Here is a 5829-nt window from a genome sequence, read left to right as displayed (position 1 = left end):
TATGAAAAGTTTGGATGGTTCTTCCAATTTGGGTTATAGGTATTCGAGTAGGGGCTTCCTTGAGCATAGTTTACTTGCTCTGCTTGGATTCCAGTCAAGAGTTGACATTCCGCAGGAGTGTGGCCTTGGATTCCACAGACCTCGCAATTCTGAGTTATAGCAACCACGGCGGCTGGAGGTGATGCGTTTAAACTTTCAATTTTCTGGACCAAAGCATCCACTTTTGCATTAACGTGATCAAGGTTACTTATCTCGTACATGCCAGTTTTCGGTTGAGGTTTTTCCACCGTTGTTCGTTCGGTTCCCCACTGATAGTGATTTTGGGCCATGCTCTCGATAAGCTGGTAAGCATCAGCATAAGGTTTGTTCATTAGTGCACCACCTGCAGCGGCGTCTATTGTTAACCTTGTGTTGTATAAGAGACCATTATAAAATGTGTGAATTACTAACCAGTCTTCCAAACCATGGTGTGGGCAAAGTCTCATCATGTCTTTGTATCTTTCCCATGCTTCGAAAAGAGATTCGTTGTCTTTCTGTTTAAATCCGTTTATCTGGGCTCTTAACATAGCTGTTTTGCTTGGCAGAAAATATCGGGCAAGAAAAACTTTCTTCAACTCGTTCCATGTGGTGACTGAGTTGGAAGGAAGTGATTGAAGCCATCTTCTAGCGCTATCTCTTAATGAGAAAGGAAAAAGACGAAGTCGAATTGCCTCTGAAGTGACACCATTAGCTTTAACAGTATCAGCGTATTGGACAAATACGGATAAATGAAGGTTTGGATCTTCGGTAAGATTCCCAGAGAATTGGTTCTGTTGCACAGCTTGCAACAGCGAAGGTTTAAGTTCGAAGTTGTTTGCTTCGATTGCGGGCAGAGCAATACTTGAATGCGGTTCATCTTGCGATGGAGCGGCGTAATCTCTAAGAGCACGAGCTGGTTCTGCCATCTCGGGTATCGAAGGAAAAATGTTTTTGAGATCAGGAAGGTCTATAGGAGGGAGATTGTTTTCAGCACGATATTCCCGAATTCGTCGTAAGACTCGGAGATATAGTTCGATATCGTTGATTCGTAAATAGAGCGGTTCGCCTTGAGAGCGAGTGCGTGGCATACAAATCAACGAAAGAAAGAATAGAAGAAAAAGAAACCTTAGTCTCTACAGCGTAACGGAAGAGTTACGATATCGATTAAATAGAAGTCCCCGGCAACGGCGCCAAAAACTTGATCGCTCGACTGTGTGCGTCGAGAATGGGATACAAACTGCAAGTGCACAGTTCTATCGCGTAGTTTTAAAAGATATCGATCCCACAGGGACTTATGAATCGATATACCGTTATCTAAGGTTACTACGTAAATCTAAGGTGAAAATGTTTGATTGTTTGGGGAAAAACTAAGAGCTAAACTAAGATCTAGATTAAATATTAATAAAACGGATATCGGTGTGTAGTTCGTCAAAACTAGGGAATCAAGTCTTTGTCGGTTTCTTGGTTTTAAAATGAATCGTTTCAGTTAACTTTATTGGTTAAAGGTTTTATCTCAAACTCTCGCTCTGTTGAATAAACCATGATTTTATATTAATGTAGCTGTCACTTATAATTAAGTCAAAAACCATATTTTGAAAACAATAAAGTTGCAGAAACTCTTTTTAAGAAAACACTGACCGTTTTAAACACCCTTATCTCAAACTCTCGCTCTGTTGACTTAGGTTATATAATCAAATCCAAATGCTTAACTCTCGTCCTCACATTCAATCTTTAAAAATACTTTTTGGAAAAGGTCAGAATTTAATTAACTCTAAAACTTGCTCTCGCCCTGATCTAGAATTAATGCCTAACTTACACTGTCCAGTTAAAATCTCAAACTCTCGCTCTATTGATTTTAACTTCTTTATGTCCTTTACTTCTGTAAAAAATCTTGTTATTAAACCTGTAAGTTGAGACCGTAAAAAGATTGATTTTAATTTTAAGTTTAGATAGACCGACTCAGTCTTGATCCCTTATTCTGCTTACTTTACATACCGATACCTAGGCGAATTAGCCAGACATGCTAAATAAACAAGAATACATATCATGCATAAACAGACTCATTCCAGGCAGATAATATAGATAAATAATAAAACAAAATATTAAATAATGATTAAAGAACCTGAATGCGCAATACAATAGTCTTGAACACTCTACCACAAGCCGGTAGGATTTGTTCTTCGATTCTTCAATTAAATAATAAATTAAACTAAGGAAATAGAACTAGAATCTAACGTAAGGTTAGATCCGATAAAAAGTTGCACAATAGTTTCCGGTGTAGAAACTATTATGCGAAAAATATCTAAATGCTAAAAAGGGAAAGATAAATTTGCAAGGGAAAAAGAATGCAGAACTTGCAAAAGAAATAAATAAAATAAACAATGTTAAGTTGCTGGAAAGGAAAAAATAAGCAAAAGCGTGAAAAGAAAATTTGGCAGAGCTTCGGCAATATGAGCGTGGAAAAACCGGAGAGACTTTTAGGTTTTTGAGATGGCTATTTATAGTAGTGTTGGTAACTGCTTTCCGTTTCTCCCATTCTTCAACGTGGCTACATGCACGGCGTGGATATAGGAGACCAACTTCTCAACGTTCTTCTTCAAGTCTTTCTGAGGGCGTTACTTGCGCCAAAAAGGTAGTGGAATTGTGTGACGCTCGTCACACTATGTGTGACGTCCGTCACAAGGCTGTTTTGCGTGACGCTCGTCACGCACCCTGTGACGTCCGTCACAGGCACAGCGTTGGTGACTTGTGCGCTTTGGGCTGGGCTTTGGCATTTGGTCCCTTTTCTCTCCTTTTTGCACCTCCTTTTCTTCCATTTTCACTTGTTCTTCAAAATAGACTACCTGCGACAATTAGGAAGAAAATACCACGTAATATCTCATAAAATGCAGTAAACCGAAATAAATAGTCATAGAATTTAATGGAATTAAGTCCTAAAATATGATATAATTTCGTGTTATCAGTGTCCTGGTTGATGACAGATACTACATAATCTTATCATTTTATTTGTGGAATCCATTTCTGTCTTGATACGTGTGTTATTTGGCCTTCCTTTTTTCTTTCTACGCATCTCGTCGTTGTTCCAAAATATATCACCTCCATATGGAGGCCAGTATTCCTCCATTGGTAGTACCGAGAAGCTTTAATTATATACATTCATGACGGTGACGGTCTTGTACACATCAGATAAATGGTTGTAAGCGTCTTGACGAGTATAAGCGCATGCTGCAATGACATGGGAGCAAGGAATGCGGAAGGCCTGGAATTTTCCACAATCGCACCAACTTCTGTTTAGTCTAACAGCATAGGCTAAATTTGGTCTCCCCTCGTTGTGATCCATTGTTTCCTAGACGCTGAAATTTTGCCTATGACGGTCAAAGACTGTTACAGCACGTGTGCTAGCTTTGATGCTCTCCTCTTTCATGACCTTCATGCAACACTCACTGAATACTTGCCCGGACATTAACACCGCACTCCATCTTTCACCTCTGGTTACAAACGTAGAAGCTAACCTATAATAGGTCGATCTTACCAAGGCGGTTATCGGCAGATTTTGAATTCCTTTGAATACCCCGTTCATGTATTCCACAAGGTTTGTTGTCATGTGACCCCATTGACAACCTCTGTCAAATGCCCTTGTCCACTTCTCTATTGGTATGTTATTTAGCCATCTCCACGCGTCTTCATTAGACAGTCTAATTTCATCACGATAATATTGAAATGACGGCTAAGTTAGAGCATACCCAACAATCACCACCTTCTTGCGAAGATTCTTATCTTTTATAACACGCATAAAGTTTTGTGCAATGTGTCTGATGCAATAGACATGGGTAGAAGGAGGATCATGCCATCCGTTGTCATGGTTGTTATAGGCACTCTTAATGGCAGCATGTCTATCAGAAATCAAACAGAGATTGGCTTGTGGAGCCACATGCGTTCTTAGATGTCGAAGAAAGAAGCCCCCATCCACCAGCCGTTTCACCTTCAATCAGAGCAAAGGCAATGGGAAAGACATTGTTGTTACCGTCTTGTGCAATCGCCATGAGCAAAGTACCCTTGTATTTTCCGTATAACCAAGTGCTATCAATTTGAATAATAGGTTTGCAGAATGCGAAACCTGTAGCACAGTTGCAGTATAAGCGTATGCTGCAATGAAGTTGCAGTTCGATATGCCCCAAAACATCCCAGATCCCCCAGCAAGCCTAGGAGAATGGCATATGCACAAAGTTAACGACCAATGGAACTTCAATCCATGGAAAAGCTTCGCAAGATCAGAGTGTCGCAAATGGAAGCACCACCATGACCATGTCTTAACTGACGTAGTCATGCCAAATGAAGAAAAACCAAGTCATACTTATATGGCTTGTTACAGATCGGTTGGTTTTTAGTTCATCGCCGATGATATGTACCTGTACGACCCACGCCAACAAACTTACACACCAGACGCCTCAACATCTAACCCCTAACAACATTGTCAGACCGAATACACACAACCCCCTGTCCGTCAAACTTTCCGTTCCACCAACACACAAACATACAACCAAAACATGTCATACACCCAATCTCAATACTAAGGGCATACCCCATACCACCACTAACAAATTGATCATCAATCTGAGACCCAACATCGCTTCGCATCCAACACATCACCCTATCAAAGCCGCCTTAGCCAGAACACCCAACGATCATTCAACACCAACCGCCCCTCCTCCTACCATAGCCAAGAAGCCCAAACCTCACAAAACCAAAATCTCCAACAACCCTATCTCTACCAAACACCCCAACAATCTTTCCAACCTTTCCTCGATGCATCATTCACACTCATGACTCCCTCCAACCGTCCCGATCGCCCACCAATGAGTCAAACATAACCCAACTACTCTAGCATGGGTCATGAACTCAACTATGAAAGTACACCCTCGATGCATACTAAAGACTATGCTGATTTGTCTGACTATCTCAACAGGCCATCTCATGTAGTTGGTAGTGACGCTCCTGGCCCCTCAGATGCTCAAACACCAATAATGAATCATCAACGTGGGTTAGGGCCACAGGTTAGGGTAGCTAGGGGATGTGGGACCGGAGGTCGGTTAGGTGATCCCGGTCATCACCATTAGGCTTTTTTGTGTAAACGAAAGTATTTATTAATATCAATTGGTCCTATTTCAAAATCATGTATCACGTAGACCATTTAGCAAAAAAAATTGCATTTTACACTGAGGTGTCAATCCAATTGGCGCCTCCTCTCAAGTGATACACACGGGCGCCAATTGGATTGGCTGCACCATGTGCCATAGCCAATCCAATTGGCGCCTCCATTCAATTTTTAAAGGGGTCACCAATTGGATTGACGACTCCTCCTAAAAGTGGGGTACTTTGAGATTTTTTTTGAAACCAGGGTTATTTTGCGAATTTTCTTGAAAAATAGGGTTATTTTCGTAAAAAAATCAACAATTTATACTTAAATACTTTTATATAAAGTGAATTCGATATGTTAAAAAATTACTTTTATATTAAAAAACTACAAATCATACATTTAAGTAAAATCAATTCTAAAACAAAATCAATTTAACTTAAAAAAAAACCAAACATATCAAATCGATTATACATTCTTAAAATCACTTCTAAATCTTTTAAAAATGGAATTAAATATACATATGAGATAGAAAAAGAAAACCTTAAAAAATTATCAATTTGTCATATGAAGAAAAAAAGGATGATTTAAGGAAATAATTGCTAGTCCTAAGAATAATTTTTAACAATCAAGTGATGGTTAAATATCTAGCAGCCACGTTTGGTTGTAACGCACCA

At 39.6% G+C, this 5829-nt stretch overlaps 1 pseudogene; it reads left to right on the top strand.

Moving 5' to 3' along the window:
• Positions 1-459: 459 nt before the first annotated feature.
• LOC127124132 (uncharacterized) lies at positions 460-559 on the top strand (annotated as a pseudogene).
• Positions 560-5829: the final 5270 nt, after the last annotated feature.

This window comes from Lathyrus oleraceus, chromosome 2, assembly GCF_024323335.1.
Source record: "Lathyrus oleraceus cultivar Zhongwan6 chromosome 2, CAAS_Psat_ZW6_1.0, whole genome shotgun sequence".
Classification (NCBI taxonomy): domain Eukaryota; kingdom Viridiplantae; phylum Streptophyta; class Magnoliopsida; order Fabales; family Fabaceae; genus Lathyrus; species Lathyrus oleraceus.
Note: the sequence above shows the minus strand (reverse complement) of the source record. Positions and strands in the feature narration are given on the sequence as shown.